Raw genomic sequence first — 12,828 nt, 5'->3', positions numbered from 1 at the left:
CCATTAGAATAGGTTTTAAGTCTGTTGGGCAGTTATGAGTACAATGTTAAGAATTCCAATAGCACCTCACATAAGCGCTCGTTAAACATGCGCTCTTTTAGGACGTAGTGTCTGTTATTTTCTGTCCTTCCCGTCTGTTCCCATATGATTCTTCTGTCTCCCTCTCTTAGTCCTTTGCTATTTTCTTTCCACATGATCTCAGTAGTATGCTTCTTTCCTTCTTATATTTGTTTACTAAATACATTGAATAAAATAGAGTTTTCTACAGAAAATCAGGTTTTTTGATAGTACCTCACTAATTTTTGAAAGAATATGCTCATCTTTAGAGATTGGGAAATGACTTTGTTCTGAGTCTAATGATTTTCCCCATGTGCACAGGTCAAATGTAGATCAGGTTTAGTGGGATTTCATGTAGATTTCTACTTTTACTTCTTTGCCTAGCTCATTATTCTTGAATTCTTAAAACAGACTCCATCTTTCCTGAATTTCCCTTTGCTTAAAAAAAAAAAAAAAAAAAACAACTCATTTTAGGACCTTAGGACCTGACATGATGGATCAACAGTTAATCCTCACCTTGCAAATGCCAGGCATCCCATATGGGCACTAGTTCATGTCCCAGCTGCTCTACTTCCCATCCAACTCCCTGCCTGTGGCCTGGGAAAGCAGTAGGGGATGGCCCAAAGCCTTGGGACCCTGCACATGCATGAGTGACCTGGAAGAAGCCACTGGCTTTGTAACAGGACTGGACCAGGACAAAGCCAGGAGCCTGGAATTCCATTTGAGTCTCTCACATGAGTGGCAGGGACTCAAGTACTTGACCCAGCACCTGTTCTCTTCCAGGGTGTGTGTTAGCAGGAAGCAGGATGGGAAGGGGGCGGGGCTTAATCCCAGGCACTCCAGTAAGCAGTCATTTAATTTGCTCTCCCACAATGCCTACCCATTTGACTTTACTTTTCCATATAAAGAAGCAGCTGTCTTGTATCTTTCTGGGTGTGTGTCTATTGATGATCATGATAAAGTGTTTTTGCCTATTGAGACTACTGCCAAGCTACAATGTGATAATGCCTTTGATAGTTTATAAAAAGTGTTCTGTGCAGGAAGTAAGAAGGAAATTCATCCTCAAGTGCTCAAAATTGCATTGGTCTATTTCATAGGGGAGGAGTTTGATTCATCTTCTGAAGTGGAAGGCTATACATATTTCTGACACCCATTTCTACTTTCACCTAAAATATTCAGATGCTGTAGGCAAAGAGACTGACTTTCCCATGGTTGTAAGGATAATGACCCTATTTCTAATTTTGCTTCCCTGTAGTAGATACTGTGTTAACCAATATCCCTGATGCAGTGTTTTACACAAATACTTGTTGAACTTTGTGCCAACTGACCAACCTTCTCTCCACCACTTTCTATTCCCTCCCCTTCCTAGCTCTAGTAATCAGTACTCCTTTGTTTAGGTGGGGGAGGAAATAGGAGCACAGGCACTTGGGCTATTTTCCTTTCCTTGTAATTCATTTATTTTTATTTGAAAGGCAAAGTTACGAAGACTGGAGAGACACTGAAAGAGAAATTCCCATCTGTAGCTCACTCCCTAAATGGCTACAGCGGCCACAGATAAGCCAGTCCAAAGTTAGAACTTGGAGTCTCTTCCACATCTCCCACCTGGGTGCAGGGTCCCAAAGCTTTGGGCCATCCTCTGCTGCCTTCCCAAGCCACAAGCAGGGAGCTGGATGGGAAGTGCAGCAGCCTGGGCTTGGACCAGTGCCCATATGGAATGCCTGGACAGTGCTGTAGCCTTTGGTGATCACCATGCTACTCTACAGTTATGGAATCAATGATTTTTGCTCCATATGCCAGTGGTATGTTCTCCCATATACCAATGAGCTCATGCAGCATTTGTCCTCTGTCTAATTCTTTTCTTTTGATCTGGATGCGAGAAGTAAGTTGTGTTGTGTGGCACAGTAAAGCAACTTTAATGTACAATCGTGTGTTACACATTCCAAATAGAAGAGAGGATTTTGAATATTTTCATCACAAAAAAAATGATACATGTTGGAGGTAGACATGCTTACCCTTAAGATTTATCCCAAAGTTGATGTAAACATGTATCAAAAACATTAACTCTAACCCGTAAACATGAACAGCTATGTCAACTGAAAACAAAATAAAACTTATAAAACAACTGGGCCTTTGAAGTAGATTATAGGCCAACAGAACACAAGATTCTACTCTTCTGTCAGCCAAAAAGCACACGCAAGAAGGGAAGCGTAATGGCTCATTACTCCCAAGTTCTGGTCCTGATACGCACTGCTTTGCTTAGATATCTCTGTTCACCCTCAAAAGCAGCTAGAGGATCCCTGGGGCAATGTAGGCCCAACTCCTTGACTTTTCTAATGAATCACTCTTTAGGGCTTTGGTCTGATTTCATTTTACTACTGTGAATAAAGGACAAGACTGGAAGAGAAAGCCTTCACTTTATGTGTGTATCTGCACACATATGCATATGTACAAACACACACACAAACTGAGCATACAGATGGTTATAGGGGGATAAAACCAAGCTATTTAATGGTTTTCTACTTTTTAAAATAATCTACACTGCGAAAAGAACAGATAGTAAGTGCTCATAGCTATGTGAATGAGCTCCTTTCCTACAGGTGAAAACTTTGACCTCCTTTTGCTTAAAAGCTAAAGTCCTCACCTTGCACACGCCAGGATCCCACATAGGCAGGTTTGTGTCCCGGCTGGTTCATGTCCCTTCCAGCTCCCTGCTTGTGGCCTGACAGAGCACTAGAGGACAGCCCAAAGCCTTGGGACCCTGCACTCCTGTGGGAGACCCAGAAGAAGCTCCTGACTCCTGGCTTGTGATCACCTCAGCTCTGGCCATTGCAGCTGCCTGGGGAGTGCACCAGCAGATGGAAGATCTTTCTCTCTGTATCTCCTCTCTGTAAATCTGATTTTCCAATAAAAAATAAATAAATCTTTTTTAAAAAAAGATAATGGAGATACACTAGTCTACATCTCCTGACCCCCCATAAAAGGGAATAAGAGCCCCGAGTACAGGACACCCAGTGTTTGCCAGCCAGGGATGTGCTCTCTTGGATGTGGTGGGGACCGTAGTACAGCCATATTCGCAGTTTTAGCATTTTTAACAAGAAAGATCTCATTTTCCCTCAACTGAGCTGTGTTCTTCCATATCCCTACTTCACATACCCTGCCACTCCTTGGAAGTTCTGAAAAGCTTGCTCAAGCGCTGCCTGTTAGAGCAAAAGAATTTCCTCTCTCTCTCTTTCAGATAGTTTGTTATTATTATGTGAAAGACAGGCTTAGAGAGAAGGAGAGACAGAGAGCAAGAGATCTTCCAACAGCTGGCTCACTCCCACATGCCCACAATGGCCAGATCTGAGCTGGTCTGAGGCTAGGAGCCAGGAGCTTCCTCCGGGTCTCCCATGTAGGTGCAGGAGCCCAAACACTCTGAACAGGCAGACTCAAACTGACGCCCATATAGGATGCCAACGCCAGAGGAGGAGGCTTAGCTTGCTACACCAAATGATCTCTTGATCATCTGAGGACATAGAGTTCTTCCCAGAACTGGGTCTCTTCGTTCCCCAGAAGTCACCCCAGTGAGGAGCCTACACTGAACCACCATCTGCAGACACACCAATGTGATGCCCTGCTCCCCACCTCCACCCACATACAAACCCTAACCAAGTAGAACTTCCACCTATTTGGTTTAAGGTAATAGATTGAAGCTACTATACACAGGAATCATTCAGCATTAGATGAAGAAAGGGGAGGGAGAATATAGAAAATTACTGAATTATTCTGCACGCTTCCTAATCAACAAAAGAAAGAAAGAAATTATCAGTATCACTTCCCCAGGAAAAAAGCATTGCTGTCAAAACAGGCTGAATCGGGCCCGGCGGCGTGACCTAGCGGCTAAAGTCCTCGCCTTGAAAGCCCCGGGATCCCATATGGGCGCCGGTTCTAGTCCCGGCAGCTCCACTTCCCATCCAGCTCCCTGCTTGTGGCCTGGGAAAGCAGTCGAGGACGGCCCAATGCATTGGGACCCTGCACCCGTGTTGGAGACCCGGAAGAGGTTCCTGGTTCCAGGCTTCGGATCGGCACACCAGCCCGTTGCGGCTCACTTGGGGAGTGAATCATCGGACGGAAGATCTTCCTCTCTGTCTCTCCTCCTCTCTGTATATCTCACTGTAATAAAATAAATAAATCTTTAAAAAAAAAAACAGGCTGAATCATAAAATATCAACAGAAGAAGAAACTTGTACTTCATCCTGTCCAGTTCTGCAAACTACCACCCCGGGGTTATATCCAGCCCACTCCCTACCTTTGTCGTTAAAGGTCTGTGGGCCTTCAGTTAACACCCATTGGACTATATTGTGGCTGCTTTCACTGTTTCTCAGTAGAGTTGAGTCATTGGTGTAGAGACCATGTGGCCCACAAAGCCAAAATCGTTTATCACCGGGCCCTGCACAGAAGTATGCCATGCCTTTCTAATATATCAAACCTATTTTTGTGTAAGGAAATGAAGGTTCAAAAAATTCAAGTCTCCTAGCAAAGAACCCTTTGCTCCTTTGGTTCCCGGCTTGGCAGATTATTTATTACTTGATCATAAAGCAACTTTGAACTTCAGTTTCTTCATGTGTAGAACGAGATTTCAATGCTGCTTCTCTTACCAGCCCTCATGGCCATTTCTGGAGCATTCATTGAGTATAGAGAAAGCTCACTTTTTTCTGCCCCGCACTAAGTTAATGAATAGTTCCTTATTAAGCAAGGAAGGGAAGGTTCAGAAGTCCCAAGGACAGATATCAATCAGGAGCCTTTCAAACAAAGCACCTTTGTTTTTTTCTGCAAGATAAAATCAAGTAATAAATATTCCAGACTTGGTGTGGCCTGCTTCCTTGTCCCTCTGATAATGAGGTTTTCTTTGAAGCTCTCCATGTAGATAGGAGACATTCACTTACTCCTACCCTCTGAGGCTCAGAAAGATAATTAAAAATAGGACTGCTGTGGCGTACCCTGGCTGCTCTCGTGAGGTGACTTATCTGTGTCTGTGTCTGAGAAAACTGACAGTAATAACTTCTAGAAAAGTTAAATTTTGAGCATAATCTTAGAGATTATTTGTTTATTTATGGGAAAGGCAGATAGAGAAGGGACATCTGGTGTTTTACTCCTGCTAAAGCCAGGGCAGGGACAGGCCAAAGGTGGGAGCCAGTTACATAAAAACATCTGTGGCGGTGGCACAGACTCACTTCCTTGAACCATCACTGCTGCTGCCTTCCAGAATGCACATCTACAGGTAGCTGGAATGGGGAGCAGAATTCAGGTGTTTCTGAACCCAGGCTCTCAATGTTCGAATGTGGGTGTCCCACGCTCTGTCTTAATTGCTTATGACCAATGTCCACCTCTGTGGGAGACTTCTAATTGCCCTGTCTTCTTTGGAGCACCAAGATGGGATTCATCTCCAATACTATGAAACGTGAAGTTTTTTAGCAGACAGCACAAGGACTAAAATCTGAAGAACACCGTATGCTTTTGTGTTTTGCAGCAGTATTAGATAAATCATCTCTTGGAAACAGAATGCTCAAGCTTTCAGGTACCATGCTCTGTCAACAGCTGCTAAGTCACCTTTGCCCATATTGTTGCCAGGGTCCAGAGTCAGTTCTTTGACTCACAAAAGGAAGGATTACCACGTGGAGAATAAAGGGGTGTGGGAGCAAAGCAAGTAAAAACAGGTTTAATGGAGAAACAGACCTCTGCTTACAAGAAGGGGTCCCCAAGAGAGGAGTCCTATACATCGGGGTATGGGAGGCCTATATAGGGAGTACATATCAATGGCTCAGTATTTATGCCTAACTTCAGTATGTTGGGGTCTGCTTTGTTTCATTCTGACTCTTGTGTAGTGGCCATGGTTCCGGTTAACAAACATTACCGTATCAGCCTACAGGGAGATGTAACAGTTAAGCAATATTGGTGACTGGGATGACAGAAGGCAGTGTATGTCCACCTGATGAACTGCTTAGCACTTGGGATTCCAGCTCTGTGGTGTGTTCTGGTTGGGGCTGCAGCCTTGTTTCTCACGGGGTGACCTGTGGGTATGGGGCATGCTGTGTTTCCCAACTATGCATCTTTTCATTTTCTTACCGTGGTATCTTTTGTCTAAACAGCAGATGGCAAGTTCCATCAGCAGTAAGGAATGCTTGGCTCCTCATCCCCAGAGGGACCTTTCCCAACTACCTGTTAACCCTTCTAATACCTCACAGTGTGAAGCAGGGTCCCATGCTGAATAGTCCCTTGCCAAGGGCTTTTGGCACTGTGGCCTTTAAAATTGTGAGGTTCAAATGAGAGAAATAATAGGGAGGCACCAAGTACATTACAAATCAGAATACCTCTCCTCAGTATTGATTTGAAATCTCTCAGTGTTCCTGGTTTAATGGTCATGCAAGTAGCTAACCTTTGAGCACTTGCTGTGAGCACAAGCAGTGTGAGCCGGCTGCATAAGCTCATGTAATCCTAGAGAATACGATGTGACATGTGTGTGATATCATCATTTCCATCATACAAAGGGAGGGAAAAAACAACGCAGCTGGGCCAGATTATAACAAGTAAGTGAAAAGGCAAGCTCTTAAAGTCTCCATTACCATCAGTAACTATGGCATGTTCTGAAATAACTTGACACAAATATGCCTCTAAAACCAGAGGCATAGGGGTTCCTTTCTTTCCATTTTTCCTCTTGCAAATACTCATTTTGTTCCCAATGTGCGTGAAAATTTATAGTTTTTTCATTTAAAAAATTCTACATATCCTCTTTTTTTTTAGAAGAAATGGTGTGGGTCACAGGTTGGTTTGTCTATGAAATTTCTACTTAAAGGTGGAAAAACAAATGAAAATGAAAGGAAAATACTTAGAAGTTCATATCACACGGTGTCCATTGACATTGCCATGCAGCTGAAATATCTAACATCCGAGCAGCAACCCAGTCGCATTGTCGGACAGAGCCAGACGGCATGAGAATGCTGCTGACGCCCACTGCACATGCAGCAAGTCGCAACTTCTCTTTTTGAAGTTCATGGAAATGGTCAGGGAGCTCCACCCTTAGGTTAAAGGGGAAAATCCTTCCAATCACTTCACTCTTGTATGGTGAGTTGGTTAACTAAGCTGTCAGGAGAGATGGGAGGTGACCAACTCTGAGATGATGACTCAGGAATCACACATAGAAAATCAGGCTCCCCCACTATGAATATTTGTCATGTGGGAAAATCCCGCAAAAGAATGAATGATGTGAAAACACTCTTCTTCTTTCACTTTTTAAAAGGACATAGCCACTGTTTTATACAGGTAGAAATTACCATATTTAAAGTCCTTCGTGATCCAGAGTTGTCTGATCCAACTCATAATCTTTAAACAAACAATGTAATAGCAATTGGAAACAATTAAAGCTGGCAGCAGGATGACCTTCCAAAGCTGATGGGTATCACTGTTAGGCCCAGGTGGCACATTCAAGGCCCAAAGTTCTGTATTTCTGTTATTCCTGCCATTGAACTTCTGTCGAGTTTTCAGGGCAAGCTTTTATTACTACTACACATCTTTAATTTTGCACTAAGGACATAATGCATATATCCTGATTTTACTAAATTGGCACTTGAATATTCATATTTTTGTTTTAATAACAAAGTGGTGATGTAACAATTAGCACTCAGTAGCTTTCTTTGCCATCTGCTAATATTTTATTGGCACATAAATTCCACAAACATCAAGAGAATTTTTCTCTTTTGTTACTTTTCTTCCAATTATCAGTATTAGTGGACTATTAATTATTTAACTCACAGAAGGCAATTACTAATCCAGGTTACCTTTAAAAATATGGTCAGTTATCAATGTTTAATTAGGTTTTAGCCCAAGGATATATTAGCATTTGTAAGGGGCTACTGTATTCATCAGCTTTTTGTTGTTTTAGCTATCGTACATGAGAGAAGGGAAAAGGATTTACTTCAGCTTACACTGGGAAGCTCACAGTCACATTAGCTGAAACAGCTGGCAAGGCGGAGGTTGAGAGAGAAAATCAGATGGCCAGCCAGGAGACAGAGAGAGACAGACACACATTCTTCGTCTTCTGCCAGGACCTTCCTTATCACTGCATCAAGATGTCCTTATGAGCTCCTAACCCCATCCCATCACTTCCCAGAGACTCCCCGTAGGGCATGCCTCCATCCTAATCCCTGAACCTCCCACCCTGGGTGTGTCAGAGTCCCAAGCACTTGAGCCAATCCCCTCTGCTTTCCCAGGCCATAAGCAGGAAGCTGAATCAAAAGTGGAGTTGCCACAAGACACAAATCGAAGCCCATAGGAGAGGATGGAGCTTGGAAATGAAGGAGAAGCCTCTTGAGCTGTGGTGCCAGCCCTAGTTGCCACGTTCTTAACCCCCCCTTTTTTTTTTTAAAGATTTATTTTATTTTTATTACAAAGTCAGATATACTGAGAGGAGGATAGATAGAGAGGAAGTAGAGCTGCCGGGATTAGAACCAGCGACCATATGGGATCAAGGCAAGGACCTTAACCACTAGGCCACGCTGCTGAGCCCTCTTAACCCCTTTTATATATGATCTCTGCTATTGCCATGTGACGCAGCAGTGGGTCAAGGAGTTTAAATGCCACTTAATTTATGCATTTCCACAGGTTCAGCGAATAGCCCTCTAAACCCAGAACACAGTTCTTGCACATAAGATTTCTCCCAGGAATATTTGTTGACTGACAGAAGAATTGAGATTTCCTCAGGAGATTGGCTTCTTCAGTGAATGCTTTAGATTTCTGGGATGACTCCCCCATCTTTACGGAAGCAGAAAGTTCTTTTCAGTCATGCACCTGAAAATAAACCACTTCATTTTAGAGAGAGTGGGATGGTTACATTCACCCCCATATGTTCTGAGGCATGTTTGGTCATTTCCTATTTGAGGGAAAAAATGTCCAGAAATGGGTGGTAGGCAATATTAAGGAGAATGGTTGGTGTTCATTTCCACACCTAACAACCTCCATGTTATTCTCAATCTATTTGTTCTATCTTATGTTCTTCCTCCTGGTCAAAGCCACATGAAGTTAAATTCTTACCTATGTTTGCTTTTCTTCTCCTTGCTAGCTTTCTTGTGAAATATATCATCATCTTCATTCCCAAAGGAATATTGGGTATGCTCTAAAGCTATGTACAGTGAGGAGGGAGTGCTATGTCTCCTGTTTTGAGTCTTCACTAAAAATTAGCAATACGAGTGGGCACATGGAAAATCCAGATTGAGTTCTAAGCTCTTAACTTTGGCCCAGTCCAATCCTGGTCATTATAGGCAGTTGGAGAGTGAACCAGCTGATGGGGGCGGGGGGGCGTGTCTCAGTAGCTAGGTGGATGGATGGATGGATGGATGGATGGATGGATGATAGATAAGTGGATGAATAGAGAGGCAGATTGATAGACAATCTGTCAGGATTTCAAGCATAATAAATACAAAAAAAATTCAAAAACAGCAAAAATCTCACTCTTCCCACACATTCAAGCCATAATAGACAACCCAAGCCACACATTGAACTCCCTAAAATCTTTTTAAAATGTGTGTTTTTTTAACCTCTATTTCCCATCTGTGAATGTAGCAAATGAAAGAAACTCACCATAGCTTTATCTATCATGACGAACAATTTTTTAAACTACATTTATTCATTTCATGACACAGTTTCATAGGCTCTGAGATTCCCCCAAACACTCCTGCTACATTGAATTCCTCCACATTGTTACAGTAGTGCAGATCAAAACCAGTCATGATTCCTTCATTGCGGGCATGGACCATGCAGAGAGTCCAGCATGTTATTGTCCAGATAAATTCAGCAGTTTCATTGGGAAACCATCCCTGGTCTGAAAGTAGGGCTGGCAGAATATCATCCGCTCCAATGAAAAGCCACAACACAGCTTCAACCACAATTTACAACATGATGAACAATTTACATCATGATGAACAATTTCAACCACCTTAGCTGGAACTGAGTATCGGACTGCCAATAGAAAAAGAAAAGTAGATTATGGGATACTACATGAGTAGACTATAAAGGTAACTATGAAAATTATGTTTAGAAAAGTTGATAATGATATAATACATAAATAATATGGACCAAAGAGGAGTTACTATACATTGAACTATATATCTACAGTATATGAAAGCAGTATCCAAAAACTTTGTTTTTGTACATACACTCCTACACACATATGCACATGGTTTAGAATGTGTCAAAAAACAGCGCCCAGAATAAAAATTCACTATCAGTTATATGAGAGACAAAGACAATGATGATGGTATCCAGAAACTTGCTGCTTTGACTTGTCTAAGTATATGATCTTTCCTTTATAGAAAGAAATCTAATTTTCTTATGAAAAAAATTCTAGAAATCTTGCTTTGTTCCCTTCTTTGGCTCTCACAGTAGTAGCAAGTTAAATCGTTGTGAAATTTTTTCTTTCTTTTCTGATGTCAGAGGCAGTTCATTTGCAAGTCGCACATGCAGGTGGTTTTCAAGAAAAAAGAGTTCAGGACAAAGGAGTCGGGCTACATAAAACCCACTTATGGTGTCTGTAAAAACATCAGTCCTTGCCTTTGTAAGTCTTACGCTGACAAAAGCTCCACTCCCAGAGGCATGTTGCCAGCTTTACCTGTGTTTGAGCCAGAAAAGCTCCTCAAGCAATTGTGGTAAGAAAAACAAAGCCTTCTGCCACAGCCGCCATCTCATAGAATGGTGTGGGCCACCTGTGTTTTCAGAAAGAGGAGCAGTCTTTCAAAAATAGAAAGCGGCAGTGATGGGTAGTGCCTAGCAAATCATAGCATCAATATTCACTAAAAGAGAAAGTAGTGGAGACACGTCTACACTAGGAAGGTGTTAAGCCTTGTCTCAAAAGATGTGGCGAAGCACCAGAAGCCTACATACTTCAGTGCAGTGCTGCACCAGCGCTGATGGAGTAGTGTTCCTGGGTTGACATCACAGCCTCTGCCTTTCCCTTCTAAACCTGTTTCCTGACTCTTCCTTTGCCTTTCTTTGTTCTATTCCAAAAGGAATTCAATGGTTCTTTACCATTTTTCGTCCATTCTAACCAACAACACAAGGAGATACTTTTGAAGAGTGAAAATAACCACAAATCTGATTTTTTTTTCCAACACACATGCATCCGGAACCCTCTGTTTGAATGAATGCCAATTGAATGGGACTCCAGAAACAAGCAACTAAGTTCCATCTGTTCATATGGTCACACTGCACTGGACAGGAGATTCCGGGCTCAGCTTTCCCAACTGCATCTTTTTAGACAAGTGATTTCAGAAGCACTGTGAAGCTTGCATCTAAGACAAAGCATTTATACACCTGCTGTGTTTGCTACATTTTAAAACCCATGTGCTTATATGATACCTCAGTGAACACTTCAGTTGCCATTATACTAACAGGAAATATGATTACAAGACCTAGGTTCTTCTTTTAAGTGTATTTGTTTATCTTTATTTATTTGAAAGGTAGAGCAGTGGAGAGAAAGAGATCTTCCATCTGCTGATTCATTCCCCAAAAGACCAGACTGAGCCAGGGAGAAGCCAGGAGCCTAGAGCTCCCAGTGGTTCCCCCATGTGGGAGGCAGGGATCCAAGTACTTGAGCCATCATTAGCTGCCTTCCATGGTTAGCAGGGAGCTGAATGCGAAAGGCAGGCGAGAGTCATACCAGGCACTGGCATCAGCTGCAGACCTCCCAAGCAGTGCCGGAACCCATGGCACCATGACACCCTCCCTTTAAGTCTTACATGGATCGCATTCATGCTGAATCTATGCAACAAGGAGATGAGCAAACGGAAGTTTACTTCTAGCCTTGTGCCAGTTTCACCATTAGATTTAATAACTATATTCATCCAGAGCCTTCAATCTGAAGTTGGATTTCCATCCTCTCACACACAACCTCTGATTCTGTAAGAAACAATTCTATTCAGGCCTGCATGTAGTTTATAGTGTGACTCATCTTGGTTTTAATCATGAAAGCCCAAAACCACCTTAGAAGAACATACTAGGTTTGGCTTTACTTCCAAGGAAAAACCTCATTGACTGATATTGCTGGACAGGAAACACCTCTCTTTCCCTTAGAATTGGTTCTAAATCAAAATTACGCTTTTACGAAAGAGAGGAAGAGAGAGAGAGGTAGAGAGATGAAGTTCTTCCTTAAGAAGTTGTCTGTACTGCTAACGCTGTTCCGGGAGCATTTGGACATTTCAGAACAGGGCACAGCCTCCACTTGGTTGCCTATGTTTTCCTCTGCAATTCAGAATGGCAATTCATCCTTAAAACCTTTTATTTTTGGCTGTCCCATCTGTTCATTTTCTCTCTTTCCGCCTGTGTTGTAGGCTGAAGACGACATAGACCCAGGCAGATAGCTGAAGCATTCATGAAAGGGGCACACTGATCCAGTCTGCTTCCTGAGGCATGCCCCAGAATGTGCCACAGAGAGATGTGGGTCCCCCGCAGTCGCACTGTGGACGCCCACAGGACATCTGCAGCCTATGTCAGGTTTTCCTGGACTTTGTGTCTTGGACAGAGCATGTCCTTATGCTGCACAGGTGTCGCACTTCACACCAGACCAGGACCACCAGCACAGAGCATGGTTAAAGTTACGATCCTGTGGAGGACTTAGGAGTCAGGAGAACAGAAGTAGATGCAAAAGCGTGGGAGCAGGTGCTGTCATGCAGTAGGCTAAGCCACCACATGGGACCTTTGCAACTCATCTAGGAGTGGCTGGCGCAAGTCCCAGCTACTTGGTAC

General features: G+C 42.9%; 1 protein-coding gene across 11 annotated transcripts in view; it reads left to right on the top strand.

Annotated features, from left to right (window-relative positions):
- Positions 1-12,828, top strand: part of DLGAP1 (DLG associated protein 1) — a 753,977-nt gene that overhangs the window by 579,531 nt on the left and 161,618 nt on the right. The gene's annotated exons all lie outside the window — the stretch shown is intronic.

Source organism: Ochotona princeps, chromosome 18 (assembly GCF_030435755.1).
Source record: "Ochotona princeps isolate mOchPri1 chromosome 18, mOchPri1.hap1, whole genome shotgun sequence".
Classification (NCBI taxonomy): domain Eukaryota; kingdom Metazoa; phylum Chordata; class Mammalia; order Lagomorpha; family Ochotonidae; genus Ochotona; species Ochotona princeps.
The sequence above is the reverse complement of the archived record's forward strand: the minus strand, read 5'-3'. Positions and strand labels throughout refer to the sequence as shown.